At 34.0% G+C, this 19,820-nt stretch overlaps 1 long non-coding RNA gene across 1 annotated transcript in view; it reads right to left on the reverse strand.

Moving 5' to 3' along the window:
• Positions 1 to 19,820, reverse strand: part of LOC141541424 (uncharacterized) — a 53,671-nt gene that overhangs the window by 17,652 nt on the left and 16,199 nt on the right. Inside the window, exon 2 of the long non-coding RNA XR_012481793.1 lies at positions 12,288 to 12,431. This is a non-coding gene — a long non-coding RNA (uncharacterized LOC141541424). The remainder of the gene's footprint in view (positions 1 to 12,287; positions 12,432 to 19,820) is intronic.

The following is a 19,820-nucleotide window of genomic DNA, read 5'->3' on the forward strand; positions in this document are numbered from 1 at the left end:
TTTGGAGTGTAACAAGTTTCCAGCAGAAGATAATTTGGAAAATCTTTAGAAAAGTCTATTTCAATCAGGCATGGAAGGAGGTAGACCCAGTGCAGGCAGCCACAGGCACCTGAGCACTGGTAATGCAGAGACCCAAAGCTGTGTGACATCCCAGGAATTAACAGGAGAAATTTACAGCAGATTGGCTACTCTGTCCTGATTGCAAGCCAGTAGATCAGCAGATTAGTTGTAAGACATCCAACACAAAAGGCAAATAGTGAGCCCCTAAACCCCAGAATATCACACCTGACCCTGCCCACCCAGCACTAGAAGTTAGTCAATGCATACTGAATGCAGACATTGTTGTCTGTAGAAGAAGTTTGGACAATCTCCATTTTGCCCTAAAAGCAAACCTCAACCTTTTTAAAAAATGAGCAAAAAAACAAAAAGAACTCTGACCACAGGTAGTTTTTATAGAGAAAGAGAAGAACAGATTTCAGACCCTGAGTACATTAAAAGTAGATCATCTCCAGATGAATCCACAAAGGGTGATACAAATTGGTCTCCTTCTCACAAGGCCCTCTTGGAAGAATTCAAAAAGGATCTTAAAAGAGAGTTAAAAGAAAAATGGGGGAAGAAAATGAAAACTGCAAGAGAGTTTTGAAAAGGAAACACAGAAATTATCTGAAGAAAACTTCATACAAAATAGATTTTACAAAATACAAAAAGAAAACAACTCTTTGAAAAAAATATAATTTGTGAAATGGAAAAAAAAAATCCACAGAACAAAACAACTCATTTAAAAATTCAATTGGCCAAATACAAAAGGATCAAAAAAAGGTAATTGAAGAAAATAATTCACTAAAAATTATAACTGAACAAATGGAAATAAATGATTCAATGAGACATCAAGAGAATCAATCAAACAAAAAGAAAAAAAATAGAAGAAAATGTAAAATATCTTATTATAAAAACAACTGACCTGCAAAAACAGATCTGGGAGAGATAATCTAAGGATTATTGGACTTTCTGAAACCTATAATGAGCCTAGACATTATCTTTCAGGAAATCATCAATGAAAACTTTACCAATGTCCTAAAATCAGAAGTTAAAATAGCCATTGAAAGAATTCACTGATCACCTACTGAAAGAGACCCAAAAATGAAAACTCCAAGGAATGTTGTAGCTAAATTTTAGAATTATCAGACCAAGGAAAAATATTGCAAGTAGCAAGAAAGAAACAATTAAAATCTCAAGGAGCAACAATCAAGATTGTCCAGGATCTAGCAGCTTCCACCTTAAAGCATTGAAGGGTCTGGAATATGATATTCTGAAAGGGATTTGGAATGCAGGCAAGAATAAATTACCCTGCTAAACTGAACATTATCTTTCAGGGAAGAAAATGCATATTCAATGATACAGGTAAATTTCATTTATTTATGATGAAAAGACCAGAACTGAACAAAAAAATTGATATCCAAATACAGAACCCGAGAGAAGCATAAAAAGGTAAAAAGGAAAGATCTCTTGAGAACTATATTTATGTTATGGATAAACTTAGTGTAGGCATAATTTGATTTTACTGTGATAATATAAAAAAGAAATTGGATTCTACTGGAAAAAGAAGAAAATGAAGGTTAAATGAAGGAAATTACATCTCATGAAGAGGCAAAGAAAACCTATTATAATTGAGAGGAAAAAGGGAGGGGGATGAACATTGTGTGAATTGTACTCTCATCAGATTTGACTCAAAGAGTGAATATTAGACATTAGGTTCCACAGAGAAACTTCTCTCACCTTATAGGAGGTGGGAGGGGGAAGGGGAAAGAAAAGGGATAGGCTAATACAAGGGAAAACAGAACTAGTAGGGGAAAGATATAAGAAAGGGAGAGAGGCTCTAAAGGGGGAGGGCTGTTTGAGGGAGGTGGTGTTCAGAAGCAAAATACTAGGGAGGAGGGAAGAAGGGAAAGGAAAGAAAGAAGCATAATTTGAAGTAAATTGAGGGAAATATAGAATCAGTTATTTTAACTATGAATGTGAAGGGGATGAACTGTCCCATAAAAAAGAAGTGAATTTAAATTAATTTTATTTATTTTTTAATTAATTAAATTTAATTTATTTAAATTAAAAATAAAATTAAAATTAAAACTGAATTAAAAGCCAAAATCTTACACTATATTATTTACAGAAAACACATTTAAAGCAGAGTGATGCATACAGAGTTGAGGTAAAAGGCTGGAGCAGAATCTACTATGCTTCAGAGGAAATAAAAAAGCAAGTGATATCAGGTCAAGCAAAAGCAAAAAGAAATCTAACTAAAAGAGATAAGTAAGGGAATTATAACTTCTTAAAGAACATCATAGATAATGAAGTAATATAAATACTAAACTTATATGAACCAAATGATATAGCATCCAAATTCCTAGAGAAAAAGTTAAGAGAATTGCAAGAAATAATAGACACCCAAACTATAATAATGGGGGATCTCAACCTTGCTCTCTCAGAACTAGATAAATCTAACCACAAAATAAATAAGAAAGAAGTTAAGGAGATAAATAGAATTTTAGAAAAGTTAGGTATGATAGATCTTGGGAGAAAATTGAATGGAGACAGAAAGGGATACTTTTTCTTGGTGGTTCATGGAACCTGTATAAAAAATGATCATATATTGGGGCATAACGATCTTAAAATCTTTCTGCAGAAAGGCAGAAATAGTAAATCCATTTTCCAGATCATGATGAAATAAAAATTACATGCAATAAAAGGCCAGGGGAAAATAGGCCAAAAATTAATTGAAAAATCAATAATCTAACCTAAAGAATGAGTGGGTGAAACAACAAATCATAGACACAATCAATAACTTCATCCAAGAGAATGACAATGATAAGACAACATACCAAAATTTGTGGGATGCAGCCAAAGTGGTTATTGGGGGAAATTTTATATTTCTAGATACTTGCTTGCATAAAATAGAGAAAAAGAAGATCATTCAATTTGGTTTGCAACAACAACAACAAAAAAAAAAAGCTAGAAAAAGAACAAATTAAAAATCCTCATTTAAATACCAAATTTGAAATTCTAAAACTACAAGGGGAAATTAATAACATTGAAAGCAAGAAAAGAATTGAATTAATAAATAAAATTAAGAGTTGGTTTTATGAAAAAACCAACAAAATAGATAAACTGTTAGTAAATTTGATGAGAAAAAGAAAAAAAAATCAAATTGTTTTCTCAAAAATGAAAAGGGAGAACTTTCCACCAACAAAAAGGAAATTAGAGCAATAATTACTAGTTATTTTGCCCAACTATATATATCAATAAATTTGATAATCAAAGTGAAATGGAGGGATAGCTATAAAAATATAGATTGCCCAGATTAATACAAGAGGAAATTAATTGTTTAAATAGCCCCATTTATTTATTTATTTATTTAAAAATTTTTTTAAATTAATTTTTATAAATATAACATTTTCTTTGACAGTACATATTTATAGGTAATTTTTTTTACAACATTATCCGTTGTACTCCCTTCTGTCCCAAATTTTTCCCCTCCTTCCCTCCACCCCCTCCCCTAGATGGCAGGCATTCCCATACATATTAAATATTTTATAGTATATCCTAGGTACAATATATATGTGCAGAACCCAAGTTTGTTGTTGTTGTTGTTGCAAAGGAAGAATTGTATTCAGAAGCTAAAAATCTGGGAAGAAAAATAAAACAAAACAAAACAGTGCTCACAGTTTATATTCATTTCCCAGTGTTCCTTTTCTGGATGTAGCTGATTCTGTCCATCATTGATCAATTGGAATTGAATTAGCTCTTCTCTATGTTGAAGATATCCACTTCCATCAGAATACATCCTCATACAGTATCATTGTTGAAGTGTATAATGATCTTTTGGTTCTGCTCGTTTCACTTAGCATCAGTTTATGTAAGTCTCTCCAAGCCTCTCTGTATTCCTCCTGTTGGTCATTTCTTACAGAACAATAATATTCCATAACATTCATATACCATAATTTACCCAACCATTCTCCAATTGATGGACATCCATTCATTTTCCAGTTTCTAGCCACTATGAAAAGGGCTGCCACAAACATTTTGGCACATACAGGTCCCTTTCCCTTCTTTAGTATTTCCTTGGGATATAAGCCCAGTAGTAGTATGGCTGGGTCAAAGGGTATGCACATTTTGATAACTTTTTGGGCATAATTCCAGATTGCTCTCCAGAATGGTTGGATTCTTTCACAACTCCACCAACAATGTATTAGTGTCCCAGTTTTCCCACATCCCCTCCAACATTCATCATTATTTGTTCCTGTCATCTTAGCCAATCTGACAGGTGTGTAATGATATCTCAGAGTTGTCTTAATTTGCATTTCTCTGATCAATAGTGATTTGGAACACTCTTTCATATGAGTGGAAATAGTTTTAATTTCATCATCTGAAAATTGTCTGTTCATACCCTTTGACCATTTATCAACTGGAGAATGGCTTGATTTCTTATAAATTAAAGTCAATTCTCTGTATATTTTGGAGATGAGGCCTTTATCAGAGCCTTTAACTGTAAAAATGTTTTCCCAATTTGTTACTTCCCTTCTAATCTTGTTTGCATTAGTTTTGTTTGTTAAATAGCCCCATTTTAGAAAAAGAAATAAAACAAGCTATTAATCAACTCCCTAAAAAAATCTCCAGTGCCAGATGGATTTACATGTGAATTTTACCAAATATTTAAAGTTCCAATACTATGCAAACTATTTGAGAAAATAGGGAAAGGAGTCCTAGCAAATTCCTTTTATGACACAGATATGGTGCTGATATCGAAATCAGGTAAGGTGAAAATAGAGAAAGAAAATTATAGACCAATTTCCCTAATGAATATTTACACAAAAAATCTTAAATCTTATTAGCAAAGGGATTGCAGAAAAGTCATCCCCAGGATAATACATTACAACCACATAGGGTTTATACCAGAATGCAGCGCTGGTTCAATATTAGGAAAACTATTAGCATGATTGATTATATCAATAGCTAACATATGATTATGTCAATCATATGATTATCACAATAGATGTAGAAAAAGCATTTGATAAAATCCAATACCCATTCCTATTAAAACTACTAGAGAGTATAGGAATAAATGGAGCTTTTCTTAAAATGATAAGCAGCATTTATTTAAAACCATCAACAAACATCATATGTAATGGGGACAAACTAGAACCATTCCCAATAAGATTAGATGTGAAACAAAGTTGCCCACTATCACCATTACTATTCAGTATGGTATTAGCTTTGGCAATAAGAAAATAAAAAAAGATTAAAGGAATTAGAGCAGTTAGGTGGCATAATGGCTAGAGCACCAGCCCTGAAGTCAGGAGCACCTGAGTTCAAATCTCATCTCTGTCACTTAACACTTCCTAGCTGTCTGACTCTGGGCAAGTTGCTTAACCCCAATTACCTCAGCCAAAAAAAAAAAAGGAATTAGAATAGGTAATGAGAAAAACAAGTTTTTACTCTTTGTAGAGGATATGATGGTATACTTAGAGAACTCAAGAGAATCAACTAAAAAACTACTAGAAATAATTTATAATTTTAGGAAAGTTGTACAAAATATATATCCACATAAATCATCAGCATCTTTATATATTACCAACAAAATCCAGCAGCAATAGACACGAAAAGAAATTCCATTTAAAATAACTGTCGATAATATAAAATATTTGGAAGTTTTACCTGCCAAGGCAAAGTCAGGAATTATACTAACACAACTACAAAACACTTTCCACACAAATAGAGTTATATCTAATCAACTGGAAAATATCAAGTGCTCAATGTGTAGGCCAAAAAATATCATAAAATAACAATACTACCCAAATTAATTTACTTATTTAGTGCCATACCAATCAAACTTCCAAGAAATTATTTTGTAGTTCTAGAAAAAAATTAATACAAAGTTCATCTGGAAGAACAAAAGGTCAAGAATTTCAAGGGAATTAATAAAAAAAATGCCAGTTAATGTGACCTAACTGTGGCAGACAAAACTATATTATAAAGCAGTTGTCATCAAAACCACTTGGTACTGGCTAAGAAACAAAGTAGTCGATCAGTGGAACAGGTTAGGTTCACAGGCCAAAATAGTCAATGACTATAGTAATCGAGTGTCTGATGAACTGAAAGACCCCAGCTTTTGGGATAAGAACTCACTATATGACAAAAACTTCTGGAAAAATTGGAAACCATTATGTCAGAAACTAGGCATTGACCCATAACTACTACCCTATACCAAGATAAAATTGAAATGAGTTCATGATTTAGACATAGAGTGATATTAAATAAGCAAAGTAGAAGAACATAGGATAGTGTATCTCTCAGATCTGTGGAGAGGGAAAGAATTTGTGATCAAAGAAGAATTGAAGCTCATTAATGAACACAAAATAGATAAATCTGATTATATTAATTTAAAAAGTTTTTGTACAAACAAAACTAATGCAGACAAGATTAGAAGAGAAGCAATAAACTGGGAAAACATTTTACATTCCAAGATTTTGATAAAAGCCTCATTTCTAAAATATATAGAGAATTGACTCAAATTTATAGAATTCAATCTATTTTCCAATTTTTAAATGGTCAAAGGATATGAACAGACAATTTTCAGATGAAAAAATTAAAATCATTTGCAGTCATATGAAAAGGTGCTCTAAATCAATATTGATCAGAGAAATGCAAATTAAGACAAATCTGAGATACCACTACACATCTCTCATATTGGTTAAGATGACAGGAAAAGATAATAATGAATGTTGGAGCAAATATGGGAAAATTGGGACACTAATACCTATTGGTAGGATTGTGAATGGATCCATTCTGGAGAGCAATTTGGAATTATGCCCAAAGGATTATCAAACTGTGTCTTCCCTTTGATCTAGCAGTGTTTCTTCTGGGCTTGTGTTCCAAAGAAACCATAAAAGAGGGAAAGGGATCCATATGTCTAAAAATGTTTGTGGTAGTCCTTTTTGTAATGGCCATAAACTGGAAACTGAGTGGATGCCCATCCACTGATGGCTGAATAAGTTATGGTATATGAATATAATGGAATATTATAATTCTCTAAGAAATTATCAGCAGGATGGTTTTAGAGAGGCCTGGAAAGACGTACATGTACTGATGCTAAATGAAATGAGCAGAACCAGAAGATCATTGTACATGGCAATAACAATATTATACAATGATCAATTCTGATGGACATGGCTCTTCTCAACAATGAGATGTTTCAGGCCAGTTTCAATGATCTTGTGATGAAGAGAGCCATTTACACACATAGAGAGTACTGTAAGAACTAAGTGTGGATCACAACATAGAATTTTCATTTCTTTTGTTTTTGTTTGCTTGGATTTTATTTTCTTTCTTATTTTTTTCCTTTTTGATTTGAATTTTCTTGTGCAGCAAGATAATTATATAAATATGTATGCTTAAATTGGATTTATATATGTTTTTACCATGTTTAAATATATTGGATTACTTGCTATCTAGGGAAGGGGATCGGGGAAGAGGGGAAAAATTGGAACATAAGATTTTTCAAGGGTCAGTGCTGAAAATTTATTCTTGCATATGTTTTGAAAATAAAAAGCTTCAATAAAATAAATAATAAATCATTAAAAAATAAGAGTCATGTCTATCAAAATTGATCATTGTGTATCTTGCTCTTCCCATGTACAATGGTCTGGTTATACTCATTGGTAAATTCATTTTATGAACTTTTTGATGACTACATTTTAATATACTTTGTTTACTTCCAATTCCTACATATTTTATGAATTTAAAAACAGCATTTTGAGGAGGTGCCCTTGATTTCTAACACCAAAGGGAAACCATGACACAAAAGAATCATCAGCCTATATTCTAGAAGAGAGAAGAGACTACTGAGAAAGAAATTCCTTGGACACCTATTTCTTTACATCTTGCCTGTGACTTCTGGTTTAGTTTGATCAAAAACTGGAGTCTCCATGCTTTCATTTCTGTTCCCTTGAGGTCTGGAAGTACATGAAGCCTTCTATAGTCCAGGTTTTAGGTTAGATCTATGGACTAATGCAGGTTCTTCCCCATGTCAAGGAACAAGTCAAGTTTGAATCAAGGGAGCCTAATTCTATTAACAACAAAAAGTTGCCTTTTGATGATTTATTGAAGCTTACCATCTGAATGAAATTGTATCTGGAAAGAATGAATTATTGCCCCCATTCCAAATAGCTAGAAGGTAACTTGAGTCAAACAATATACATATTAAGAACTTATTGGATATCAACTACTGTGTGAGGCTCTGGGAATATAAATATAAAGGATTAAATAATTGCTTCTTTCAGAGCACTTACTTTCAATTGAAAGAAATGACATGTACATCTATATGTATATAGAGAATAAATATAAAGGGAATAGCACAAAATGCAAAGCAATTTTGGGATATGGGACTAATAAGTGAGAAGAGGGGATAAGGAAAGTTTTAATAATGAAAATGGTAGTTGGCCTCTATCTTGAAGAAATAGAGATACAGATTCTATTAGGCAGAAGTAAGAGGGGAGACTATTGCAGACTTGAGGGGTGGTCAGTGCAAAGGATCTAGAGATAGTAGATTAAGTACCATGTTCCAAGATCAGAGAAAAGTCAATTTGGCTATATCGTAGAGCGTGGGGAAAGAATAATTGTATGATAAAGGAAGGGTAGTCAGTGTAATTATATTGCCAAGGATGGCTAAGCAGGTAGGCTCTTAACATGATAGAGGATTAAAAAAATGAATAAGACATAGTCCCTGTCCTCAAGGAATCTACCACTTAGCAATGAGATTGACAAACTCAGCGTGAAGAGACTACAATGGAGGAAAGGATTTCCATGCTCCATAGTACAAGGATTTGTGAGTTGCCATTGCTACACACTTATGATTCATTGTCATAATACTATATGTTTATTTTTTGAAGAATGAATCTCAGATTGCTGGGGAGATTGTTTTATAGCTATTGTTTATACTGTTATCTTACTGAAGTTTTTTTTTAAATTGTTATTTTTATTAGAGCTTTTTAATTTTCAAAAGATATGCATGGATAATTTTTCAACATTAATTCTTGCAAAACCTTGTGTTCCCATTTCCCCATCTTTTCCCCTATCTTTCCCCTAGATAGCAAGTAATCCAATATATGTTAAACATAGTAAAATATATGTTAAATCCAATATACACATATATATTTTTTCAACTATCTTGCTGCACAAGAAAAATCAAATCAAAAAGGAAAGAAATGAGAAAGAAAACAAAATGCTAGCAAACAACAACAAAAAGCGTGAAAATGCTATGTTGTGATCCACACTCAGCTTCCATAGTCCACTCTCTGGGTGTAGATGGCTCTCTTTATCATAAGATCATTAAAACTGGTCTCAGTCATCTCATTGTTGAAAAGAGCCATGCCTATCAGAATTTATCTTCATATAATCTTGTTGTTGCTGTGTACAATGATCTCCTGGTTATGATCATTTCACTTAGCATCAGTTCATGTAAGTCTCTCCAAGTCTCTCTGAAATTATCCTGCTGATAGTTTCTAACAGAGCAATAATATTCCATAACATTCACATACCACAACTTATTCAGCCATTCTCCAATTAATGGGCATCCACTCAGTTTCCTGTTTCTGGCCACTATAAAAAGGGCTGCCACAAACATTTTTTGCATGTGTGGGTCCCTTTCCCTTCTTTAGGATCTCTTTGGTATATAAGCCCAGTAGAAATACTGCTGAATTAAAGGATGTGCACACTAAAGCCTTTTTAAAGAACTAATTGAGTCTAGTGGGATATTGTTAAATGGAAAGCATACTAGTGGCTACAGTTAGAGTACAATCTAACAGTATCATTCCTAGAAATCCAAAGTAGTAGTTTGCCTTTTGGGGCTATAACACTCAAGAATTATTTCAAATTAGAGTTATAGCCCAGGTGAGATATTATCCTTATATTATTTATCTTATGAGAATATTTTTGGGGAAAACTTTAAAATTTTTAATGGGCTGTATAAATTTAAGTTAGTATTTCTATTCTCTCAGTGTAGTGAGGATTTACAAGATTATACAGTGTCTCCCAAATGACTCTAGAATAACCAAATGCCTTAACACATTATTTTAGGCCTTCTACAATATGACTCCTACATATCTATCCAGTTTAGTTTCATATTCTCCCCTTCACAAACTTTATGTTTAAGCCAAACTGTATTTCTAAATTCCTCCATCTCCTGCTTATATTCATTCTTACAAGTTGTCCCCATGCCCAGAATACACTCCCCAAGGTCTCATTTCTCTCGGTCTTTGTGTTTTTTTCAAAGCTCTACTCAGGTGCCAATTCCTTTCCTGACCACCCTGCTAGTCAATGCTTCTGCTTTTCTCAATTTTCTTGTATTATATTTACTTGTCTATAGGCTGCATCCCTTAGATGAATGTAGGCTCTTTGGAATCAAGGACTACTTTTTGTGTGTGTAACACAATGACTGGCACATAGTAGGTTACTTTGAGAACTGGAAGAAGGTTTTGTAGATGAGTGCAGAGTCAAAAGTCCTTACAGTCTGAAGTAGTGGATGTCTGGCCTCTGATTCAGGGAGACCTGGCTTCAAGTCTTACCTTTGAAACAAATCAACTGTGTGATCCTGGGAAATTACTGAATCATTCAGTGTCTTAGTTGACTCTAAATCTACAAACTGAAGATCAGACGTTGATCTAAATTGGTGGAAGGTATTTCTTCACTGGAATCCACAACACCAATGAAGTCATTGACCCAATCATAAGAAAAGTTAGAGATATAACTGGAAATTCTTCAATCTGGGATTATTTCTATAAAGAAGGCACTTTTGACAAAAAGGATAATGGAACTGCTAGGATAAAGACTTTTCCAAGAAAAATCAGCCCAAAGCTTTGGGAAGTGTAGGAGAGAAGATAGGCCTTAGAAAATGGAATCTGATTTTTCAGAAAATCATGGAAAGAGCCACATGAACTGATGCTTAGTGAAGAACATAGTTCACAGTAACAAGATTATGTGATGATCAACTGTGATGGATTTGACTCTTCTCAACAATGTAGCAATTCAAGGCAATTCCAATAGACTTGAGATGGAAAATGCCTATCACATCCTGAGAGAGAACTATGGAAACCAAAAGCATAATATTTTCACCTTTTTGTTTGTTTGCTTTTTTATTCATTTTTCCCTTTTGGTCTGGATTTTCTTGCACAACATGACACATATGGAAAAACGTTTACAAGGATTACATATATTTAACCTGTATCAGACTTTTTGCTGTCCTGGAGTGGGAGTGAGGGAGAGAGGGAGGAAAAATTTTAAATGTAAAGTTTTACAAAAATATATTTTGAAAACTCTCTTAATGTGTATTTGAAAAAAGAAAATACTATTAAAAATAAAATGGAATCTGAGAGTTGTTTATGCTGTATAGAACTATGAAGTGAAGTGTAATAACAATTTTTGATGCACCCTTCTTGCCCCATCTGAGGAAAAAGCATGCAACCTCCTATGTACTCGCACCCTAGGCTGAAGACAATGTCCAGTAAGAATTACACCTTTTTTCACTGTCATAGAATAAAATTCTATAGTTGGAAATAAAGGCATGGGCTTGATTAATTATTAGGCATGCCAGTAGTCAAAATAAGAATCTGCATCTTTACTTCTATTAGTAAGAAAATTTCAAATAAGGAAAACTTTCATTTAAATAGCAAGTGAATATTGGCTTTTAACTGCAATTCAAGTGGCACATTTCCCAAAAATCATAATCACAACAATCTCCACAAATATGTCAATTTTGACTCCTTTTTTTCATAGCACATATAGTGTGAGTCTGAGTCTGTCCACAAAATATGTTTAACTTAGCTGAACTGGAGTACTAATTGGTACCATTGAGCTGCTCGTAAGCTTGAGCTTTGATTGGATGGCAACAGATTTTATTGCAGTGAAATTTTGCTTGTTGGCTCAGAGAGAGCTGGTTTCTGGAGTCTCTCTGCTGTCAGATCATTGAAAGGCCATTTACTTTTGGAATTCATTGTCTTGAAAGCAGTCTGTAGAAATGCACTAAAGAGATCTCTTTCCCCTTTCTCTTCCTCCAATTTTCTCCCTCCCCTCAATATTGGGCTCATAGGAAACAAGACTGCTGGCCAAATGTCTCACATAAAGACAGACCAGTAAATATTGTTTAGTTTTTTTGTGCATTACAGATGTTAACAAATTTCAGTTTAAAGTTAGGCCAGATTTATGATGAACTCTGGATTTCCTCTCTCCAACTTTCTTACCTGGAAAAGTTACAAAAGCCAGTTTTAGGGTTCAGGAGCTGGTGATGCAAGGGAGTGAATTGATGAAGAAGTAGAAATAGTAAGTGCCATTATTGTGCATTCTTTGGCAATATGGGGCTTAGGTGGCAGGAACCATTTCTTCATCTATAAAATGGGAGAAGGAAACAGAGAACAAAACAAAAAATCACATCCAACCCAACTGTTCTTAACTGTTAAAATTCTCCAAAAGTCTAGTGGAGGTAATAAGTTCTTTTTCACTGGAGATCTTCAACCAAATGCCTGATGACTACTTTTTTACTTATTATAATAAGTTTCCATTCAGGTATAAGTTGGACTAGGTAGTCATTGAAGTCCTTTCAACTGAGATTATGCTAGTTTCAGACTAAACAATTTCTAGAGCCCTCTCTGGCTTTCAGTCCTATAAGATGAATGGATTTAAAACTACAGGGAGAAATAGAGAACAGTTGCAAACAGTTACTTCCGGGCCTCAATGATGCGCTGTGGCGCAGCCCATTTAAAGGGCCCTTACACATAGTATCCTTAGCTTCCTTTTGCCCTATTGTAGTTTTTAATGTGTGACTTTCTTCAGTTAGCTTTTGCATCTCTTTTTCCATTTGGTTAATTCTACTTTTGAAGGTATCTTTTTAGTCAATGGATTTCTTTTGCATTTGACCAATTGTACTTTTTTTTTTTTTAAGGAACTGCCTTCCTTTTACAAGCTGTTAACTCTCTCTTGCATACCTCTCATTTCTTTTCTTATTTTTCTCTTACTTCTCTTATTTGCTTTTAAAATTCTTTGATGAGCATTTCCAAGAAAGCTTTTTGGACTTGAGACCAATTCATATCAGTCTTTGAGATTTTCTCTGTGGATATTTGTCCTTGTCTGAGTTGGTGTTTTGATCTTCCCTGTTATCATAGTATCTTTCTGTGGGCAAGGTTCTTTTCTTTTCTTACTCATCTTCTTGCTCATTTTCTTTTCTTTTTCTTTTGGTATTTCCTCTTTTTTTTTTTTTAACTTTTATAATTGAGCTCTGTTCCTGAGGAAAAGGGAGCACTGTTCCAAGCTTCTTGTGTAGCTCTGAGCTGGGCTTTGAACATGGGGGCCCCCTGTGTTTGCAGGAAATAACTTTGCCTGCTTTCTTTTAAAGAAACATCCTTGTTTCCCAGTTTACCTTCTGAGCTGGGACTGAAGGCTGCCCCATTGATCTGTTCCTCTACTGAGCTAGGACCAAGGATCTCACTTGATGAATTGCTGTAATTAAGACCCTCTCACCAGCTTTCTCAGAGTCTGTCTGAGCTGGGCTGAACACCCTTTTTACCCCAGTAAGACTGACCTTTCTTGAAGTTTTTCCAATCTATTTTGAACTGGAGTGTGATTTCATTCTGTCAGACTGTTCAAAGACTTGGTTTTCAAGGGAAACTGGGAGAACTCAAGCAGCTTCCTGGCTTGACTCTGCCATCTTGGCTTCAACCCCAGATAGAGTTGATTTCTTTTTGTCACTTGTAATTTTTGTCTGTAAGGGACTGGAAGGAGGGAGGTAGCCTACAATATAAGGTTGAGCTCTATTTTAAAGCCAGCTATGTGCCTTGCCCTCTTCTCTCCAATCTTCCACTTTTCTGCAGAAATCTTTTCTAGCACAGAATGTTTCCATAGCACTGGCAGCAAGAGTAGGAAAATTATGTCAGTGCCCCGAAGTAAGAGAACTCTGAGTTGCCTTGGCTTTATTAATTCCCTACCTGTATACCTACCTACCAATTTACTCTGCTTGTGTGAATGTAGCATATATTTATTGAAGTATATGCCCTGGTTTATGTGAAAGAATGTTTTATATTTGCTATTTTTACAATTTCATCTTAGTTGAAACCTTTGTTTTGAGTTAAATATGTCCATTTTCTGGGAATAAAAGGTGAGCTCATCAGTGGGGATTTCTGAGCTAAAGTTTTTGAAGTACAGACTCACAGACTGTGAAACCTAAAAGTAGTTGATCTGTAGGAGATACAACCTTCAAATCTGTGAATACCAAATTAGGATGGTAGGAAGCCAAGAGGTATTGGTATGCCTATTTTAATGGGGAGCATGACTTAAATATCAGCATGAAATTTCCCTCAAATAGACTTGGGGTTTTCATTAGGTTTTCTAATAAAAGTTTTACATACAGAAATCCAAATTTATAAATCATTGAGAGCATATTTATTTATATCCTATAAGGAACCATTGAAGGATTCTCTGAAACAGTGAGCTCCCTTAATGCACTGGAAATGTGATTTAATTTGCAAACATTCAATTTACACATGGTGTTCAGGGAACACATATTGTGCTAAATATGGCACAACTATAAAGCGTTTCCTTTCAAATCATTCCTTTTGGATGAGTATAATTCCTTTGCCAAGCCCCATGCATTACTTTAGGGAATCCTGAGCTGAGAAAGGTGGGGCTTTTCTTTTTAGAAATTTTCTCCTTCCAAATTGCCATTTGGGAATTAAGTAGCCACCTGTTTACTAAGCAATGTACACATCACGAGATCCAAAGAAATAAATCAGGGTTACTCCTTGGCAAGCATTTGCTCATTCATCCATTATCTCATTCTTGGCATGGTCCCAGGGCTATTGTTTCTGAAATCTCAGATCATAGCTTTCTTATGCTTCACTAAGTCAGCAAGACTTCTTGAAGACTGATATGTTCCCATATTCCCCATCAAAGATTTTCAGTTTGCTTCTTGTCCTCAAACTTTTTCTTGAGTTCCTCTCTCCCCCATTCCTTCTCATCTCCTACTCTACCACCTCTTATGCACAGGTGCATGCCAGATTTAAAATTCTGTAAGTTGCTTTGAACAGATAGTATCTGTCTAGTAGTTAATTCAATCAATTATGGTAATAGAAAAGTGATGAAAAGCCTTCACTTCACTCTAAATTCTCATAAAGTTTTATTTCCATTGAAATTTCCCTTTATCTTGGGGTTTATTTGAGGGATAATGGTCCCATAGAGACTCAGAAGAATTGCTACAGACTAGATTTTTCCCAGATGGTCAAGAATCCTAGGTCTGAATACATGAGATGTCAAACAATAAGCCAGAATGTAGCAGGTTCCTTTTCCAATATATTACAAATGTCTTTTGTTTATCTTTTAATTTCTTTATTTTACTCATCATCCATATTAATCTATATTTACTTATCTATATACTTAACTTATTTACTTACATATTTAATTCATTTATCTACCTTTATTTATACATTAATTTTTATTGATTTATTTCTTTATGTATTCATTATTTTTGTACATCTACTTATATATTTATTCTTCTATCTATACATTTTTCTACTTCCATATTTATCCATTCATTTATCTATTTATTTATTTATTCATCTACCTCTCTTAATCTATCTTCTTCCATATTTATTTGTTCTTTTTCCTATTTATTTATCTAACTAATTATATATTTATCATCATAAAATTATTATATATTGTTCATACAATGTTGTATAGATAACATAATACAATTTATATAATGCTATATTTTATTATATATTTATTATTATATTTATCCAACTGTATATGTTCATTTATGTCTCTCATCTATCTATGTAATCTATCCCTTTGTTATAATGGCGGCCTTGGCAGTCTTTTATGTGAATATAATTGTTTTTTTTTTCCCCCTACCATCTTTCTTCATCTTAAAGGAGGTATTTCTGCTATTGTTGTCAGAGTGCATACCGATGCCTAGGAGCCATATGTCCATTTACCCTCTTTTTATTTGGGAAATGGTAGCCAAAATACTTCTGGCCAAATGTTAGAACAGTGCAGTAGTAGACACAATGGGAGTCAGGAGACTTGGGTCTCTTGGCTTTGGTAGATACAAATGATCTTTCAGCTTCTGAGTGCTAAACTAAAAAGTTATCTTTATTAATCTCTGCCTCTCTCTCTCTCTCTCTCTCTCTCTCTCTCTCTCTCTCTCTCTCTCTCTCTCTCTCTCTCTCTCTTTTCTTTTTATGCCATTACATACAGGTCTGTTGTTTATAATTCTAAGGAAGTTGGAAAGTCATAATAATCTTCCAATTTTTTCCTACTATTGTTCCTGTACATTCTCAAAAAATACTTTCCCCTCCAATTTTTAACATTTTAAAGTTTTGAATTTCAAATTCTATTCCTCACTCCCCTCTCTCCCCCCTGAGATGGTAAGCAATCGGATATAGATTATACATTTGCAAATATGTAAAACATTTCATGTACAAGAAGACTTGAATAAAAGAAAAAGAACTATTTTTCTTGTTTCTCTTCTCTTCTTTTCTCTTCTCTTCTTTCTCTGTCTCTCTTTCTCTCTCCCTTTCTCTTTTTCTCTTTCTTTCTCTCTCCCATCTCTCCTTCTCTGTCTCTTTCCCTCTCTCTATTTCTCTTTCTCTATCTTACTTTTCCACTTCACAAATGTTTTACTTTTAATCAATACCTTCCCCAATATACTATCCCTTTTATCAGTCCTCTCTCCCTGTTTTATTATCCTCATCCATTTGTATTTTATTTCCAACTGAGTGTGTATGTTATTTCCTCTTTGAGTCAATTTTGATGAGAGTAAGATATGTTTTGTCTGCCACCTCCTCACATGTTCCCCTCCATTAATTATGCCTATTTTATGTTTGATCATTTACCCCCACTCAATTTCCTTCCTCCTTCTTTCAGCAAAAAAGTCTTGGTTTTAGAGGTAATTTTTTTTTATTGAGCTCTGATCTTTTAATTAGCAACACTTGAAAGTCCTCTATTTTGTTGAATATCCATTTTCCCTCTGAAAGATTGTATTCAGTTCTGTTGAATAGTAATTGGTTGTAATCCTAATTACTTTGCCTTCTAGCATATCATATTCCAAGTCTCCTAGGACCCAAATTCCTTGTAATCTCTAATTGTAACTCCATGATATTTAATTTTTTTTGGCTGCTTCTAATTGTTCTATGAGCTTTAGAATTTGGCTATGATAATCTTGGGAGTTTTCATTTTGGATTCTCTTTCAGGTGGCTATTAGTGGATTCTTTTAATTTCTATTTTGTAAAGTCTGGGTTAACTCCCTGGAGGCTCAGGAACAGCCAGAGTCAGGATAAGGAAAAGTCCTTGGTCTTTAAAGAGAGAAGTGAAGGAGACAGATGACTGGCACAAAGCTCCTGGATTCTCCAGTCCAAAGTCACCAACTACTCTCCTCCTCATCCTGCAGCCAAGTGAAGTCTGGCTTTTTTCACCCCACCCTCTAATCCTTGCCTAAAATTATCTGTATACACCAAACATTGATTAAGCACTGATGGTGAGAAGAGACATTTTTCCAAACATATTCTAATAGAGTCATTGTTGAATAGGTATTTAGCCTTAAGTGCTCTATTGTCTGATTTGAGCGCACCTTTTAAGAGTTTCAGTCTTTTACACTATTTATCTTTTGGTTTTAATTTATCAGGGTAATTTTCTTTGATAATTTCATAAAAGATGCTGTCAAAATATTTTTTATGATTTTCAGGTAGTCCAATAATTTTTATATAATTTCTTCTGGATCTATATTCTAGGTAAGCTGTTTTTTTTTTTTTTTAATGAGAAATTTGTCTTCCTTCCTTCCTTCCTTCCTTCCTTCCTTCCTTCCTTCCTTCCTTCCTTCCTTCCTTCCTTCCTTCCTTCCTTCCTTCCTTCCTTCCTCCCTCCCTCCCTCCCTCCCTCCCTCTCTGCCTCCTTGTCTCCTTTCTTTCTTTCTTTCTTTCTTTCTTTCTTTCTTTCTTTCTTTCTTTCTTTCTTCTTTCTTTCTTTCTTTCTTTCTTTCTTTCTTTCTTTCTTCCTTCCTTTCTTTCTTTCTTTCTTTCTTTCTCTCTCTCTCTCTCTCTCTCTCTCTCTCTCTCTCTCTCTCTCTCTCTCTCTCTCTCTCTCTCTCTCTCTCACTCCCCCTCTCTCTCCCTCTCTCTCTTTCTTTAAGGCATTATCTTTATGTTGGTGATAACTTCCTAACAATTAAAGGCATCTCAGAGTGGGCTAGGTTGCCTTCCAGAAGTCCAAAAGACTTCAAGCAAAGTCTATCTAGCTTGGTAGACACATCATAGTGGTGATAGTCATCAAGTTAGGGTTAGACTCAATGGCCTCTAAGGTCTTTTTCAAAGCAGAAGTTCCATGATTTTGTAAAGTTATAGAGATTTGGGATTTATGCAAGGAAACATTTCCCAATAATTAGTTTTCAGGAGATCAATGAATTGTCTCAGCAGGTAGTGACTTCTTTTCAGAACTGAATGGACATTTATCACATACATACATACATACATATAAACATATGCATATATATATATATGTGTGTGTGTGTGTTTATATATACACACAGCCCCAATTATCTACCATTAGACTCAAATAGGTATGTGTATATATGGATATTTATACACATATACACACATAACATGCACACATATATGCATACCCATATATACATATATGTGACCATATGTACACAAATAGCTACACATATGTACACAACACATACACACATGTGCATTTGTCTACAAACAGGTACATACTAGATGTGTACAGGTATGTATATGAATATTTACATGCATACATATATACATGCATACATGTGTACACATTTGTATGTAAATAAGCATATGCTCTTATAGGTATATACACATATACATGCGTGTATGTGTACACATATACACACATATATGCCTATAATATATGCATGTATACACATATACATGTATGTATGTATCTAAATCTATACCTGTGCATATTTTAGTCTAATGGTAGCCATCTCTAGAGGGAGGGAAGAAACAAAGGACAAAAAGTTTTTTCTATATAAATTTATTGATTATACACATTATTATGCAAATGGAAAAAAGATGATTCTTGTTTAGTTGTGGGGTAGATAAAATGGCCTCCAAGGGTTCTTTCACATCTGAGAGCTGAGATGATTCCCTTTTTTTCTTTTAATATTAGTACTGTCTATTCAGTCAAGTTTAACTTAAATCATGCTTGGGAATGAATGCAAGTCCCATCTTAGTATATTGAGTGGAACATCTAAGAAACAGTGGAGTATCATCAGTCAAGAAGAGGAGTTATCAAAAAATGGCAAAGATTTAATAAATACATATTAAAAACAAGAACAGTAACTGACCTTTGTCAACTTCGAGGTTGACAAAGCATTTCACATATATTATCTGATTTGGATGAAGACATTAAAATGTCCTTCTTTAGAACAGAGATCATTAACAGGCTTTGATATCTGCTGTAAATTGTTTTTTTTTTTGGGGGGGGAGGAAAGGACGTATGGTATAGCAAACTTGGATGTGGGGTAAGATGCTGCCTCTTACACTTTGCTTTCTGTTGACCTTGGACATGTCACTTAATCTCTATGGGTTTGTCCTTCATCTATAAAATGAGAATAATAATAATATTAATAATAATAATAATAATAAATCATTGGATAATCCTTGCAACATAAGAACCTATGCATTGCTTGGGCTGTTGGTTTGGAGGGAAAAAATGATCATAGACAGGGTATCAGTGTGGTACACAATTAGGCCTCTTTT

The sequence above is a fragment of the Sminthopsis crassicaudata genome, chromosome 4, assembly GCF_048593235.1.
Source record: "Sminthopsis crassicaudata isolate SCR6 chromosome 4, ASM4859323v1, whole genome shotgun sequence".
In the NCBI taxonomy this organism is placed as follows: Eukaryota; Metazoa; Chordata; class Mammalia; order Dasyuromorphia; family Dasyuridae; genus Sminthopsis; species Sminthopsis crassicaudata.